The 18,096-nt window shown below is 38.3% G+C and overlaps 1 protein-coding gene across 2 annotated transcripts in view; it reads right to left on the reverse strand.

Moving 5' to 3' along the window:
• LOC129240059 (uncharacterized) overlaps positions 1-9,998 on the reverse strand; it is a 144,856-nt gene extending 134,858 nt beyond the window's left edge. For both annotated transcript variants that reach the window (XR_008582024.1, XM_054875526.1), the window contains exon 1: positions 9,516-9,998. The gene's annotated coding sequence lies outside the window, so the exon portion shown is untranslated. The remainder of the gene's footprint in view (positions 1-9,515) is intronic.
• Positions 9,999-18,096: the final 8,098 nt, after the last annotated feature.

The raw sequence follows: 18,096 nt of genomic DNA on the forward strand, positions 1-18,096 counted from the left end.
TCTCATTATACATAAATTTGTCGCGCTGAAAAACCGAATCACCATAAATTAGAAACTAATGCATACCTGAAACAAAAGCCGCTGAGCTTCACTGCGAATGCCTGTAAGAGCAGAGAAATCAATCATGCCAAACTGGCTGGCTCTCTGCACTGAAGCGAAAAATGAAAACAAACCGGTTTTCATGTTTTCATCAACAACCTGAGGTACTGCGCCACACGGCCAGTGGGTTGACAAAATACTATGTAATGGCCGTGGCCGTATTTAAATTGCACTGGGTATAGGTGGATTCGCCTTTCAACAGGATGATGGGTATAATTGTATGAAGGTGGCATGTGAAAAGTCATGTGGCATTTGAAGGTTGGAACTAAATATCGAAATATGCAAAAGTAAATTTTTTTTTGAAAGCTAGAAAATCCAAATAACTATCCATGCCAAGCCTAGCTATTGCAAATATTTCCGTAATTACATACATTGAGATATTTGGTTTGCATTAGAATGTTTAGTAGCCAATATCAGATATCAAAATGTGCAATATTCAATAAATTCCATTACATCATTTTAAATCAGTTACATTATTTGCATGCCTACACTCGTACATTTTCACGTATTTGTATGTGTGTACATACCCTGCAGGGAAAGCCAAACTATGTACAATAGTATGAAAACATTCAAGTTCAGATGCTGGTATTTAATAGAAGAAATCAAATTAGTGCGCCATTGACTAGAATAGTACCAGCAGTAAAATGATCCATCTACAGTGGCCGACATAACTATGAATACCCCTTGAAGAAATATTTTGTTATGCAAATAAGTCCGTAAGCTGCTTCTCGAATTTAAGATTCTACACATTATTTTTCTAAGTGTGAGCTAGCAAACCAGCGCCGTTAAAAATGTGCCGTTATCTTTTCACATGGCAGAACAATTTGCACTAATTGCGTCTCAGTTGCTTTTCGTATTCGACAAAAGTGTACATACCACTAAAATATCCGCGTGTGTTGTCCTTCGTTTTAAATATTTCCCAAATTCGTAGTGAAAAGGTAATGGAAACAAGCGTTTGGTGTTTATTTTACCTTGTATTTTACAACAAAGGAAATAAGCATTGATTTAAGAAAACTAATTGTTCAGGACCACAAAAATGGAATGGGGTATGGCAAAATTGCTAAAAAATATAACAGATGCAAGTCAACAATCCAGAGAGTTATAAAAAGTTAAAAAAAAAAATGGCGGCTTTGCTAGCGCTCCAAGAACAGGTCGGCCAAGGGTAACCAATTCTCGCGATGACACGCAAATAGTAAGGGAAATTAACAAAAGACCCGACAACTTCGGCAAGGTTTATTAAAGAAAGTCTTCAAATTAATGTAAGCGAGCGAACAATTCAGCGGAGAATTCGTGAAGAGGGGTTTTCTAGTCATTACATGATCAGGAAACCTTTTATCAGCAATAAAAACATGAAAGCGCGACTAGCATTTGCCAAAAAGTACTTCAATAGGCCATTGAGTTTCTGGGAGAGGGTTATATGGAGCAATGAGAGTAAGTTTTAGTTTAAGTATACAAAAAGAAGAGAAAAAGTGTGGCGAAAAAGTAATGAGAGGCTCCAATCAAAGTGCGTGCAAAGCACAATTAAGTTTGGCGGGGGAAGTGTGCTTATCTGGGGCTGTTTTTTCTATAGCGGTATATCAGATCTGGTACATATTGAAGGAAAAATGACTGGGGAGTCCGACGTCAAAATGCTAAGCACATTCTTAGAGCCCTCGGCACGAAGAATGGGTCTTGGACACAATTTCATCTATCAACAAGACAACGACCCCAAACATACCAGTCGCGTAGCAAAGGAATACTTTAGACAAAACTCAATAGAGCTTTTAGAATGGCCCGCTCAAAGCCCCGACTTAAATCGTATCGAGCACTTATGGCAATATTTAGACGAAAAAATCGATCGATCAAGTTGCCTCAAAGAAACAGAATTTTTTCAGAAACTGCAAGAGACCTGGAATAAAATACCTGCAGAGCTTCTTAAGAGATTAGTTCACAGTATGCCACGCCGCCTTTGACTGTAATTAACGCAAAAGGCGGCAACACTAAGTATTGAGTTATTTGCATAACGTTATTACTTTTACTATTACTAGTAGGGTACAAGGGTACGCTAATTTTGTCGCTACAAGTTTCTGGGCATTTATAAAAAAAAATATGAAAATAATATTTTGTTTTCTGAATTGAAATATTTTAATTTGTGTTTTTATAACGTTACTTTATTATAAATAAATTAATAAGTTAATCGAAATTTGAATGATATAATAGAACAAAATATTTGTGTTTGAGTTTTCCCTTAAGTAGGGTATGCATCGTTATGTCGGCCACTGTATCTGTAAATTAACTGATTTTTTTAAGAAAGCTTAAGACTCGTCTATGACCGCAAAAGTGCATCGATGCGTAAAGTATTTGATTGGAGGATTTATTTGAAAAAAACCCCTATGTACAAATCTGTTATATAAAGACAACAATTAATTAAGATTAGCATGAAATTTATACACTTTATTACACATGAGACAATAAGATTATAATATTGTAATATTATAGTATACTTCGGTAATGTCGACCCTGGCAGGGCAAAAAATATTTCCAGAAAAATTGCTTGGCACAGGCTCTACGGAAGAGTCGTGTTTTCATCTGCTAAACTCTACAGATGTTTAATTGAATTGAATGAAAAGTTTGTGCTGGGAAACCGATTAAAAGGCGTTAAGTTTATAGAAATCTATATAAAGGATAAGCGGTGGATGGATGAGGATGTAGGTATCCTAATAAAGAAAAATGTATATTTACATTAATGGAAATAAGGTGTAGAATTCGAGTAAGACTATTTGAGAAATCATTTATCTGGCCCATTGCAAAACTTAAAAAGTTATCAATCAAATAGGTTTCATTAGTTGGACGCCCACTTTGATGCCCTATGCACCACTATGAGTTAGAGGAAAACATATATACATACCTATATATATCCGTTGGACATAACCCAGCACTATCAGTTATACTGTACCACTCAATAATACTAGGATTGAAATATTGAGTAAGCAATAATAGTAAGTACTTAAGTATCACTTATTCAATAATTGAAGTCACCTTGAACACAGAAGTTCGCCATTATTAGGCGCTAAAGCGAGAACATTATCCAGATGCGCTATGGAACACATGGGCTGAAAAGTCCCGGACACATAGATGGCACCATTCGTTTTATTGCATTCACGCCTTTTTGAAGTAGCAATAACCTTAAAAAGACAGCTGTTAAAATCTCATGATATTATATTCATTGTGCCATTCATAGCGAGTATTGTGCTAGAGTTACGCTACTTTTATAATTTAGGAAATGGAAGCAATGGATCAAATTTCGTGTTTTAATTTTACACTGCTTCTTGATGGGGAAAATACCGTTAAAGCGAGGCAATGGCTTGAAAAGTGTTATGAAAAGTGTAATGGTTCGCTGACTTCAAACCTGGTCGTAGAGACACCGATGATGCACAACACAATGGACTCCAAATGAGGCGATCATACCAGAAAACGTCAAAAAATCCACAAAATCGTTTTGAATGATCGCTAAGTGAAGTTGCGTGAAGTAGCTGTGATCGTAAAGATATCAAAACAACGTGTGGGTTTTATATTGCATGAGCTTTTGACTATGAGAAAGATCTGTTCAAAGTGGGTGCCACGTTTACTCACCGCCAAACCAACGCACCGAGTCACAAGTTAATCAATAAGTGGGAAAACTATATGAATTGAACTTCAAATTCAAAGATTTGGCTCCCAGCGACTACTAATTGTTTGCAGACCTAAAAAAATGCTCGCCGGTAAGAAATTTCGCTCGACTGAAGCGGTTATCACTGAAACTGAGGCCTATTTTGAAGCAAAAGATAAATCGTTCTACAAAAGTGGTGTTGAAATGATAGAGCGGCGCTGGAATGATTGCGTTTTTTTTTATGGAAATTACGTTGGTGAATGAAGCTACACCCTTTTTAAGTACTTGGCCGAGCTCCTATTTGTGGCGTGCGCCTCTTTGTTGTACCAAATATTATTTATAGAGAGATATAATAATTTAATAGAGAGATATAATAATTACGTAACCCTCAATATGTATATAATCTCAACAAAAATAGGTAAACCAATATAAAAATTCATCGCGAACAAACAAGAAAATGCTTATTTAATTCAAAATATTTTAATTACAAAAATTTAAGTCATCCGATATATAAAAGACATGTGTCCTGCTCTTCAATATATGTCGCGCAAACTGTTAGCCATTGCTTTTCTAACTACTCCCTCTGAAAGTAGGTAGTGAAAAATTATACCCCTTTTATTTTAGCCGGCACTAGTTGGTTTCCACTGAACATTTCTCTGCTCGCTAAAAAATTCCGCTGCTCATGATGAGAAAACTTTGTATACGAAAGCAATAACAGTTTAGCGATATTCTAGCAACTTTGCTTTTAGCCGCTTACCTCACAAGCGACATGCTTACGCCAGTGCTTCCAAGTACAAGTAGGGGTATTTTTTTTAAAGTTTGCATACTTTTAGGCGCAATTTTTAGAAAAGCAATAGAATTGCATAACATTTACCAAAACAAAATGCAAGGTTGGATTCAATGGAATTTGTTTTATTCTCTACTAGGAGGCTGGTGAATCGCAAGCGACAGTTATGGATGCACTTTCCTATTAGGAGTTTCATATTGAATTTTACTAAAAATGACTGCCACTATTTAATAATATTTAGTCAAATTTTTTGCTCTACTTACAGGTCCGACGAGGGCAAGATGAGAAATTTAATGTCCGATTCGCAATAACTTTCCTTATATTTGCCCATAATTTTTGAAGTGATTAAAATCACTGAGTAAAAAATAATTTGGTTACTTGTCATTTGATATCAAAATACCAATGCTTACATAATTCTCGAAAACATGAAAATGGTGTAAGAAACCACAACAAAAAAAAAAACAAAACAAAAGCGAGTTAGAGCAATCAGCCAACACGAGCACAATGGCAACCCTTTCATTACTGAAAGCGCCACAGCAACCGTTAGATTTGTGGTTTCCGTTGTTATATGGAATTTCTTCTGTGTTCTTTTGAGACTAATTTTGATCTCATAAACAGATCTAAAAAACTTGCGGGCAGAGTAATCATTTACAAATTCGCACCAAGCCAACGAAAAACTCTTCGTCAATAGGATTGAAAATTCTGCATGTCCCTTGGGTAAACTTTCAATGGATACAGGGTTTGATTGAAAAGTAATGAGCATTATTTTATTTAAGCAGTTTTATTAAGCCGTTTGGCTCATACAACTAATATTCTTCAAAATATGACCCTTGAGCGTCAGCACACCGCTGGTAGCGGTCCTTTCACTGCAGCAAACATTTTTTAAATTCATCCGCCGGTATCGCGTTCAATTCGGCTGTCACAGTTTTTTGGATCGCCTCGATGTAGTCGAAACGCCTCCCCTTCAGCTTTCTTTTCAGGCGCGGGAACAAAAAGAAGTCCGGAGGGGACAGGTCTGGGCTGTAGGGAGGATGGCGAAGCACCGGAACCCCCATCTTGGCCTATGCAGAGGTGCAGAGGAAGGCGGTGTGCGCCGGCGCATTGTCGTGATGAAGGTTCCAATTGTTGACGAGGTCGTGCCGAACCCGGGCGATGCGGTTTTTTAGCCGAAGGAGCACTTCTTTGTAAAATGCCGCGTTTACAGTACTTCCTGGAGGTACAAAACGAACCCGGTTCACATCTTCGTCTGTTTGCATCGTCCAAGGCATTCCAGATCGCTTTTCGTCTTCGACGTCCCCCGGCCTTCCTTGAACGACTTGTGCCCCGTTCTGATTGGGCACTGGACAGAGATTGGTCCCCGTAAGCCTCCTTGAGTAGCCCAATGGTTTCGGTACTCGTTTTGTTTAGCTTTACGCAAAATTTGATTGAGTAACGTTGCTCCAACGATTGCTGAATTTACGCCACTGCAAAATCCTAACACACTTTTGAAACAGCTTTCACGCGTGGAGCGATGTTGACTGCACCGCTGTTGCCAGCTAGGACCGGTTTCTAGTGGAACGGGAAGGTCCAACGATCATTTTCTCCCACCAGCCGATTCGGTTGATCGCTTGGCAGGCGCTCCGCGCGAGAAGGCTCATTACTTTTCAATCAAACCCTGTAAGATTTTTACAAATTCTCACTATACAATGATCTATTCAACATCATTGATGAGACGCAATTTTGATGACACGTAATACGTTTCGGCTCTTTCACCTATTCGAGAAAGACCAAAAATGTTATGGACGTATTGATTTATTTCTTTATATTATTCAAGTGCATACCCGGCAGGCCATCAAATATAACACAAATATATAACATATATTCTTCCGGCCGTGGCCGCCGTAGCCGAATGGGTTGGTGCGAGACTATCATTCGGAATCAAGAGAGAACGTGGGTTCAAATCTCGGTGAAACACCAAATTAAGAATAACACTTTTCTAATAGCGGACGCCCCTCGGCAGGCAATGGCAAACCTCCGAGTGTGTTTCTGCCATGAAAAAGGTCCTCATAGAAATAAAAAAATATCTTCCGTTCGGCTCTTCGGAGTCGACTTGAAATTGTAGGTCGCTCCATCAAGACGCACGCCACAAATAGCGCAGACACAATTTTGAACATTGATTTGGGTATTGAAGGCTATAAAATTGTGATTCCATGTCGGAATAAAAAAAAAAACAACACACGAGCTATGTGTTGAGAGATATTAAGGAAAACCCTGTTAGTTAAAATGTTCACTCTATGTCATAGAGTATGGAGAGCGCGTTGGCTTTGCTCGGTGGTAGTGATGACACAGCTCGCGCTGATTTTAGGTATGACCAGGGCTATGCTAATATTGGAGACATCGGCCGACTGTACGTCATTGGTATAATATTAACGTTTTCCGAAAAACCCGCCAAAAACTCTATTCGCGTAACCACGCGCTGATAAAAAAACGCGTAAAATATGTTATCGTTTGCTCATGCTACTCAATCGTATTACTTGCCGTGAAGGTTTGCTGATTGAATAATAAAAAGCCACTTCAAAATATCTGTGCCTATCTGTCACGTTCCTATTAGAAAGCCCTATCACCGTGATCAACGGCAGGCTAATCACCCACCTTATTATAATACTTACTTCGATTACTAAAGGGTTTTCCAATAACAGGTGTTACAGGTGAATGGATTGCGCTATCGAGAGATGATTTACGATTTTTTACAATATTTGAACAATTTTGAACAATGTTTATTTTCAACAAGGCGGCGCTACGTGCCACAGAAGCAACGAAACCATTGATCTTTTACGGGAAAAGTTTCCGGGCCGAGTTATCTCTCAAAGAGGTGAGCACAATTGGCCAACGAGATCTTGTGATTTAACACCTTGTGACTTTTTTCTTTGGGACCACGAAAGAGAAAGTCTACGCCAACAGCCCAGGGTTGATTCAAGACCTCAAAGATGGAATTAGTGAGGCTATCGAGGACATATGTAGGTCAGCCACTTTGCAATTCGATTTTACCCAATTCCAGGATTGGGCATTTTGCACTAACACTAAATTCCACTAATTTTTAATAGTAGTTAAAATAATAGTTTTATTATCACAAAATCTTAGGGTTTTCAGTGTTTTAACTATCGACTTATTGCATTTATTATTTAATGCACTATGTCCAACCCTGGCCAATTCTATACAATCCCCCGAGTGATTAAATTTGTGGTACTTTGTAGCAAATTTTCCTTTAAGATACTCTAATATATATGCCTGCTCACTATTATTGTACTTTCAATAAAAGTTTAATTTTCGGTGCCTTCAGATGACCAGCATCTCTATACCATTACGTGTCCTCCATGGTGTTTGGCTTAGTGCACAGGTTGCGCGGTTATAGCCTTGCATTTCGTTTTCCTCAAACAAAAATGTTGCCAACTGATTTGAAATTTTAAGCTTGCTTTTGTCACTTAATACTATGATGTTACAGAAACCCTCATCCTTAGTTATGTGGCCTCTTGCACACTTCAGTGAATGCTGCATCATTTCGGCTGTGAGCCACTGTATGTGATTTTAACACTTAAAACCAACGCCACTTCTTCATTTGTTATCTTTTCGATTTTACATCCTCTTATATTCCGTTAGGTTGCCACTCTTCGCTGCCAACATTAGCATCCATGGTGAAAAGACTTCAGAAGGCATGACAAGATCAGACCAGATCGGATTTAACTCATGGTGAAAATATTTTTGAAATGGTGAAAAATTTTAAAAGCCGGCTCTGCGTGATTTTGACAGAATCAGCTGATTGGCTAACTCACCCGGCTCTGCGCGATTTTGACAGAATCAGCTGATTGGCTGCTGCACTTGGGTCACGAAGCGGTTTGTGTACGATAAAACTGAGATTGTGTTAATGGTATACGAAAAAAATCAACCAATAGCAATACTTCGTTGCTATCTGAACAACGACTGTTTGGACGAGTGTGTGAATATGTGTGAAATGATCGTGCAGAATTCGGTTACAGGATCTTCCAAGTGGCATAGCGCCAAAGTTCCTCTCACAATTTTTCTTTTACCATGCCTGGTAATCTATCATCAGAGAACGTTAACCGGCTCTCAGCGAATTAGAAAGAATCAGCTGACTGGCTGAAGTAACCGAAGCCATGAGAGCGGTTTGCTTACGAAAAAACTGAGATTGTGTTGATGATATTTGTACCAAAAAAAAAAAACAACAACTCAGCCATTAATTCGTCGCCGTCTGAACAATCTCTGCTTGGACGAGTGTGTGAAATGAGCAGGCAGCAATCGGCAGCCGAGTCCACTGTGTGCCGACTCCCATGTGTGCGAATAATCTTCGTTCAATTTCGTTTTTTTACCATAGCTGAAGGCGAAAGTAGATAGTCTATCATCCAGCATAGCAAGACCATGCTCTAGGTCAAGGAAGATGGACTACCTCAATTATGTGATGTTTTTCACCTTTGCATTTTTTCAATGCTCTATTCAATATTTCAATACTTTGCTGTTTTTTGCCAAATTTAACTTGTTTTTACTCTATAGGGAAAAGCGATTTAGCCTTTACTGAGTTTTATCAAAATTCATATTCATTACCACTTATCATTTTCGAACACTCCCGTTGCAAGAAGCCTGTCATTTCTGCTGCTATTTATTTCTACATTTTTTTTTAATATTTCAACTTATAAAAAGTGCCAACAAACCCCTCTCAACGTGTTTTTGCATACGCCACACCTCAGACATACATATTTACATACACATATGGCAGATAAATATGTATACATAAGCAGATATTAATTTTCAGTTGAAATATTTATTGTTTATTCACGTGAAAGTAAAGCCACAACGCAACTTATACGTACGACAACAACAACAATGAACAACACAATACATTTTTTTTTAATTTATAAATTCTTAACTAGATAATTACTTGAATGGAAGTTGACTTTTCCAATGAAAATTTTGCTCATTCACGCAAAACTAATTTACACGGTCACTTACTTTAAGGCGCATATACACTTGTAAGTAGATTTCTCGCGGAATGTTCAAATTGTTTTGGGTTTTCCACAAATTCGTACACCTTCACTTCGATTTATATATATATATGTGTGTGTATGTGTTTACAAATTGCTGCACTTAACAAGCAAATGAGTTGACTGTTTCACGACTTGTTTCGTTAACTAATAAATTTCAGTTTATTGAACGTGTCAGGTAAAACGCGATTACCCGTTGCTTGCGGCGCTCACCAGTTTTTAAACAACAAATTAAATTGCAGCAAAAATTGGCGGAGAAATTATTAGATTTTATGCAGGTAACCAGAGGCCAATGCACGCACCGAAGTGATTTGTTTAATTAATTATGGATGTAAACAATCGCAGCATTGCTTTGATGCGACGTTTGACTTTCACTATATTAATTTTTTTTTCGCCGAATCACAATGAAACAAACTTACATACATACGGATAAAAACAAACAATAAACTGTACTCACTTGAACACTATGCACACGACTGACTGACTGATTCGTTTAGCTGCCGGCAAATATTTGTGAAACAGTTTCAGCGAAGTCAATTATTTACGAACAACATGCAGAGAGACGGCTTGAAAGCAAATACAGAGAATATGCCGACAACAAATTACAAAGAAAGACAAAAACAAAAATAGTAAAAAAATAATAAATAAGATTATAGAACGAGATTAGAAACCGGCTAAACATGTTCTTCAATTCAAATTCACTTAGATCCTTCTAACATGCAGCCGGCACGACTCAAGCACCTGTTGTTGAGCGCAATCGCTGATTTTATCAAATTATTTGCGCTCTTTTCAATGAATTTCTCTGAGCTTATCAACTGCTCTCTATACTCTTTTGCTTGTTATAGCATTCTTGTGCTCGCTTAATTACATGTGATCACGGCTCTTTTTCGTAATGCTCTGTTTTTGTTTTTACTGCTGTAATTAACGTTTATTGCTTTAGTGCCTTTGCTTTGCTCTAAGATGCTTTCGAGTTTAAATGTATGTCATATGCATTTATACTAACATAATCACAAAATGTGTTAAGAGTGGATAACGAGATATATAAACGAATATGCATAAAATGTCATACTGTAAATTTCATAAGCAATTCCATATCATTCATGGAAACATTATTGGGGCTTCAAACTGCAGACGCACAAGCTCATGGTATTTACACTGCTTGGCTTATGATGGGATCTTCGATAATTTTTGTGTATGGCAACACCACATTTTACGTATGTATGTTTGGCCGAACAAATTTTGTTCGCTGTGAGAGCCGGCGAACTCTTTCGCTCGGGTTCGGTGCAACAGCAAACAATATTTCTGCCTCGTCGCCAAGGTGGATTTAATAAGGTGACAGCATTCACCCAGCTGAATTTTTCGCCGTAGTGATGGCTTACGTCAAAATGATATGCTTTGTTTGTATGTATTGGTATGTTTACATTCGTATGTTTACATTTGCTTGTTGATTTTGACATGATGCTCGCACCAAACGCAACAACAAATACATGTAGGGTTTTACTTATATGTGTTTGCTGTCACCTGTAATAAATTCGCCTTGCTCGTCGCGCACTGCAGTAATGCATAGTGTTCGCAGAGCCGCCACTCTGAGCGCAAAATTTTGTCTCAGTATTTGTCTAAGAGGATCAACAACAGGTAACTTATTGTAATTCGCAGCTGATTTGATTTTTGTTTCTTCCGATTTGCTGGTGTGCATGGCAAAGTGTCCGATTTTTTTCTTGTTGCGCTATTTGTTTGTTTACATTCTTATTGAATATTTGACAATTAAACTACCAAATTGCAAAAACAAAACGCACGTAATGGTTGTGGTTGCTTTCACGAAGTCACCTCGTATGAATTCGGTGTCTCTACGTTCTTGCTGCGCTTGAGAAAAATTTGTAAAAATGTTATTTGTAGTTCTATAATTCAAATGCATTATTTTCGAGGTTGTAAAAGACTTCGTTTATTTAGGAACCAGCATTAACACCGATAACAATGTCAGCCTTGAAATCCAACGTAGAATCTCTCTAGCCAACAAGTGCTACTTTGGACTAAGTAGGCAACTGAGTAGTAAAGTTCTCTCTCGACGAACAAAACTAACACTCTACAAGACTCTCATCATGCCCGTCCTAACGTATGGCGCAGAAGCTTGGACGATGACAACATCCGATGAAGCGACGCTTGGAGTGTTCGAGAGAAAGATTCTGCGTAAGATTTTTGGACCTTTGCACGTTGGCAACGGCGAATATCGCAGACGATGGAACGATGAGCTGTATGAGCTTTACGACGACATAGACATAGCGCAACGAATAAAGATCCAGCGGCTTCGTTGGCTGGGTCATGTCGTCCGAATGGATACAAACGCTCCGGCTTTGAAAGTATTCGATGCGGTACCAGCTGGTGGTAGCAGAGGATGAGGAAGGCCTCCTCTGCGTTGGAAAGATCAGGTGGAGAAGGACTTGGCTTCACTTGGTGTGTCCAATTGGCGCCGGTTAGCACGAGAAAGAAACGACTGGCGCGCTTTGTTGATCTCGGCCAAAATCGCGTAAGCGGTTATCGCGCCAATTAAGATGAAGAGAAGAAGAATTTAAATGCATTGCCGCAAGTAATTGGTTACTTGGAAAACCAACCAATGATACCTCACAACTCGATGTGGATGGACGGCTAGGCTAATTAAAGACGTCGCTACATGGTACAGCAAAACCTTCGGCGAAGTCAATTTTTGTACAACCCAAATTCTTTCGGTGCACGGTTATTTCCAGAAATACCAGTTCAAAATAAGTAAAAGTGAACATCCCACCTGCATGTATGGGCATGCCGCCGTAGATGACGCTGAATACACATTTTTCATATGCATGCGCTGGGAACAAGAATGCCGAACGCTGTAGAATACAGTCGGTCACATAATCACTGAAAATGTAATCGCCAAGATGTAAGCAGCGGGGGAGAATCAGGGAGATCATAAATGGTTTCGCGAAAAAAATTATCCGGATGAAAAAGCGGAACCTGGATGTAGACACTTAGGCATAGGCCTTTGTATTGAGGAAGATGGAAGGCCATTCTGGAGTAGTGCGAAAACGGTTCCAGGGTGGACGAAGGTTCCAAATGAGGGGGAGGTTTTAGTCGCTGGACATACCATTGCTGCGACGTCAGCTTTAATTAGGCATTTTAACCTCCTTTGTCCACAAACAAAAAATGAGAAATTACGCATAAACAAATGTTAGGAATTTTAATTATCTTTAATTTCAAATATTGCTTGTTTTGATCGGTTATCGGACTCTCTAAATTTTATGATCTACCTTTTTCCCCGTCATTTTTTCTTTAATCCAAAGCAATTATTTGGCCATATCTCGAATACTCCACGATAGAAAAAGAGTTTTGAGAATTTCCGACCGATAATTTAACTACAGAAGCATTTGGCCTTTACTGAATATTTTAGGTTGATAAAAAATGTTGCAATAAATATGCGCACATAAATATATTCACTAATCAGTAGCTGATAAATTTGGTGTATACATATGTATGTGAGTATTTGCTAAAATTCAGCAAAGTGCATAAAATAATTGCTGGATCGCCCCTGAAGAAGCTCAATGTACTGCGAGTTCGAGGAAAGACTTGATTCTCAGTTGTTGTATATTCTATTACTGCTACCAGTGCTTTACTTTTAGGTGGTACTTTTGGAAATCTTCGTCACAGTCATATTCCTATTGAGCAGCCCTATTACTACTCGAATTCTAATAGCAACCGCAAGAAATAATAAAAAGTGAAAAGAAGAAAGTGTGTGCTAAATTCGGTACGGAAAGAACTTTTTATGCGCGCCCATATTGTAATAAAATTTTATTTGTGACGGCTACTAATTTTTGCGAGCAAAGAAACTCACAAAAAATTACGTGAATAAATAGCTCTGATACAATATTCCCTTTCTCGAGAGTAGAAAAGACAGCAATAAGTATTTTGCTAAAAAATTTTATATGACAAATGACAAACTCTCAGTCTCAGATACTTCACCCATAATCGATTTGCGGAAGATTCATTGCTGTGCACCATAAGTTGGTCCTAGGGAGCAGATCAGTGTAAAAGTGGGATCTCAAAAGTACCCCTAGCATACCCTTCGTTGTATGTACGAGGTGTGTTAAGAAATAAGGTGAATTTTTTTTTATGTTGGCCCACTCGTCTCGAAGATGCAGTGAGTCAAAGAAGTATTGGCACACTCGAAAAATCAAAATGCTCAGTGCTATAACTTTTCTTCTAATGAAGGTGTAAAAAAATAGAAAACGGTATTTTCTAAATGTATTTACTTATTATGTATCTGAACAAAAGAAATTAATATCGACTTAGGTTTACAAGCTCAATCTTGAAAGGTGAAATAGGCAAAAATTCATATCGAAAAAGTATTGGCACATTCTTTATGTTAGCTTATGTTTTTGGCGTCGTAACGGTAAACTACCGTTATTTTGACTCTTGCTTTTTACTTATTCGTACGTTTTAGGAATTGCATACGGTCGCAAACACTTTTGATCGCGATTTCAACGGACATATACCAAAATGGGACGTGGTGCTGAAAAAATCCTATCGCGAAATTGGCAAACTTGTCGATAAATCATGGTCCAGCGTTCGAAACATCGTTATGCATTATTGCAATACTGGCAAAATAGCTCCGAAGAGCAGATCTGCCCGCCCAAAAAAATTAACCGAACGACAGGAGCGAATTGTGTTGGCCACGGTGGCACAAAATCCAAAAACTTCGGCTGTCAAATTGTGCGAGACCCCGCAAAATTCATTTGCAATCAATTTCAACCCCCAACACTATATGGCTGGGTGTCATGGCCGGGTTCCTCGACGCAAGCCATTCATTTCGAAGGTAAAGAAGAAAAAGCGGTTAGAATTTGCTAAACAGTATTTAAATAAGCCCGACGCTTTTTGGAACACCACCATATTTACTAGTGATGAATCGAAATTCAATTTATTTGTGTCAGATGGAGCACAAAAGATTTGGTGAAAGCCAAATAAAGAGCTTCAAGAGAACAACCTGCTCAAACCTCAGTTAAACACGGTGGAGGAAATGTGATGGTTTGGGGGTGTTTCGCGGCATCTGGAGTAGGAAAGCTCGTGTTCATAGATGAGACAATAGATAGCAGTGTGTATCGCGACATTCTTAAAGAAAATTTAAGTCCAAGTGTAGAAAAACTGGCCTTAATGGGACAACTTGGCAATTTGAACAAGTCAATGACCCAAAACTTTCGTCTTATCTTGTGCAGGAGTGGCTGATATACCATTGAAAAAAATTCAAAACAAGCATCGCTCAGGAATTGCTGAATGACGTCAATGATGATCCAAATTTGCTTAAAAGGGCCATAACTGGTGACGAATCAGGGATGTATAGGTATGATATCGAAACCAAAGACCAATCGTCCCAATGGAAGAGTCCAGGAGAGCCAAGACCAAAAAAAGAACGCCAAGTTCGATTAAATATCAAGGTTTTGCTCACTGTTTTCTGTATGGTAAATAAGGAGTGTTACCTTGAAGTTTTGTACCGTTTGCGTGAAGCAATACGAAAAAACGCCCTAAATTTTGGAAAAAAAAATCACTGCTTTTGCATAATGATAATGCACCTGCTCACTTATCTTTGCTTGTGAGAGATTATTTGGCCAAAAGTAACACCGTTATCATGCCTCAGCCACCGTATTCACCAGATTTGGCCCGTGCAACTTTTTCCTGTTCCCAAGATTGAAGAGACCCATGAAAGAACGGCGTTTTGAGACGATTGAGGAGATAAAAACCCAATCGCTGAGAGAGCTCAAGGACAGAACAAAAAGTGCATATCATAACTGCTTCGCCGATTGGAAGAAATTGTGGCACAAGTGCATTATATCTGAGGAAGGACTACTTTGAAGGAGATAAAATAGAAATTGCTGAATAAATAAGGTTTTTTTAATATTTAATCCCATTTTGGCTGCGTTATGTGGGATTAGACAGTGTCCCGTCAGTACTCCAACCAAGATTTTGCAGTTTTTTCAAAACAGTGATAAAATAAAGTTTGTAGTTTTTGTATTCCAAGTCCTTAGCATAATTTTGGCAGTTTCGTACGAGTTTAAGTGTTCTCATAACGACTGCGTTTCCAGAACTAGTTCCTCATTTAGTTCCGTTTTCAGAGAGGAGAGTGATGGGTACACTTATTTTCGACGTGCTCAATCTCGGCAACCAAATACCTGCCTTAGCGAGCTCATCGACTCTCTCATTTCCTTCTATTCCTTTGTGTACTGGTATTGAAAAAATAGTGTCCTGCTCTTTTCCGTAGAATTCATTCATTTTGGATCTGCATTGTTGAACACATTCCGAGTTAGGTGAAGGCAAAACAACTATGGCCGCTTTACTAGCAATGAAAATGATTGTCCGAGTATTAAAAGGGTTAATTCAAGAGCCGATTCAGCTACTTTTATTGAGGCATAGATTTCAGCTAGAAATATAGTACGGCAATTAGGGAGTCTGACAGGCCTTGGCCGCTTACAGACAGTTATATGCATTTTTTGCTGCTCGCCCAACTCCCAGACACTTAATGGATTCGCCGACACAAGCTATCACAAGCAAATTCAATTAAAGCGACACTATTAAAGACATTGAAAAAGTTGCGTTACGCATTGCAAGTGCCAGGAATGCACTTTAACAGCAAAAAATTGTCAGCGGTGTATTTTTTTGCCGTAAATATACTTAGTCTTGCCATAAGTTCTGTTACATGTTAAGTCCGTTATAGATATACAATTATAATACTTTTTAATTGAGTTAGTTTTATGTATTCATGAAAATATATAAAAAAAAAGAAAAAGTTTAAATTTTCATTCGAAATGGTCACCATTTGCTTTTATACAAGCCTTCAAACGGTTAGGACATTCAGCTTTTGAAGCACGCACGGTTTCCACGGATATTGACGTTGACAAAGATTGTTTGAGACTCTCCAAATTTCTATGAGATCTTCCACAGGACATGACCATTGTAGTCAATTGGATTCAGATCTGGACTTTCAGATGACCAATCTTCTGCGGCTATGAACCCAGGAATATTCTTTTTTACTCACTACTGGGTGGTTTTTGCCTTATGGACTGGAGAGAGTACTGCTAAACTGATCCACAACGCCTTCGAAGACAATCTCCTGGTAAGCTTTTGCCCCGATCTTAATCCCTTTTTCGCAGAAATGAAGAGAAGTACCGCCTCCTCACCAAATCAACATTTTTTGCGTCTTTGGAAATTTTTGCATAGATTTTGTAGTTTTGCTCATTAAAAACTATTTCAATAATGAAAATTTTCTCATCTGTGAAAAGAATATTTTCGTGGCCGTTAACCGCGTGCCCCCGAAGAAGCTGTTTGCATCTGTGGAGACTAATTTTCTTGAAGCGCGTTGTCAAAAGATGACCAGTTGAGCGATGGAAGACTTTCATCTGGAGATCATCTCTAATTAGTCTTTACATGAATCTGGTAGGTACTTTCATTTCCCTGGGTATGATTTTCTGCTTTCTAAGAGTATTTCTATGAATTCTTCCTCGAACGGCTTTTATGGGAGCACTGGTTCGAACCACGCGAGGACGACCACTTCTCTTTCTGTCTGTCACTTCAGACGCTTGGTAAAAACATGGTGATCGTGCGATAAATAAATATTCTCAAAATATTAAGTTTTTTCAGCAATTCGTAAATCTCACTTGCGCTTTTATCACACTTTCGTAATGCAATCACTGCAATGAGATCTTCCTGAGCCCACCACTCCATTGTTAAGAAGCGAAATTTGCCACGAAACTGAGTATAATTTATGAGTAAACAATACATACGAACAAAAGCAAAAATAACGGGAGTTTTTTTCTGCGAATTTGTGCTCACCGTATGCACTGTAAAATTTGTCACAGTATTTATGGCAAGATTAAGTACATATCTGCATCGTTTACATACAAATCTGCATCGTTGCCAATTGTGCGCATACGGCAGATCGTGATGCATTTCCGAAGAGGCCCATTTACATCTAACAGTAAGTGCGTTCCCACGACCGACAGTCGTACGTTACCGAGTGGGGAATGTTTATGCTGCTACAACAACAACAACAACAACAACAACAACAAGAACAACAACTATTTACTTTAGTTTCCTCTCTTTTGACACTCTCTCTTTTCTCTTTCCGTCACTTATTGCGATTCAGTCTTAATTTTTATTTTTTGTAATCAGAGCAAGAAAATGAAGCACACCGCTCCATATCTATTGACGCACGCGACTACCTGCATATGTTTGTGTGTGTATGTGTGTGATATTCATAGACTTACTATAAGATAAGAATTACGTGCTTCATCACATTACTACCAATTAGAAAATTAATTAATTGCTGGCACTATTGTAATTGATGTTTGGAACATTCATATACAGGTATCCTTATCAAAATATTTATTTCTTTAAGAACTGCCGCAAATAAGTAATCAGAGGCCATTCATATGCCTTGAGTTTAAAAATAGTGAGACGAGATATTAAATTATGGCTTTCGTTAGTCATATTTAGATTCCGTTTTTCGCAGACAGAAATAAACGAAAAAAAAAAAA

The sequence above is a fragment of the Anastrepha obliqua genome, chromosome 3 (assembly GCF_027943255.1).
Source record: "Anastrepha obliqua isolate idAnaObli1 chromosome 3, idAnaObli1_1.0, whole genome shotgun sequence".
Classification (NCBI taxonomy): domain Eukaryota; kingdom Metazoa; phylum Arthropoda; class Insecta; order Diptera; family Tephritidae; genus Anastrepha; species Anastrepha obliqua.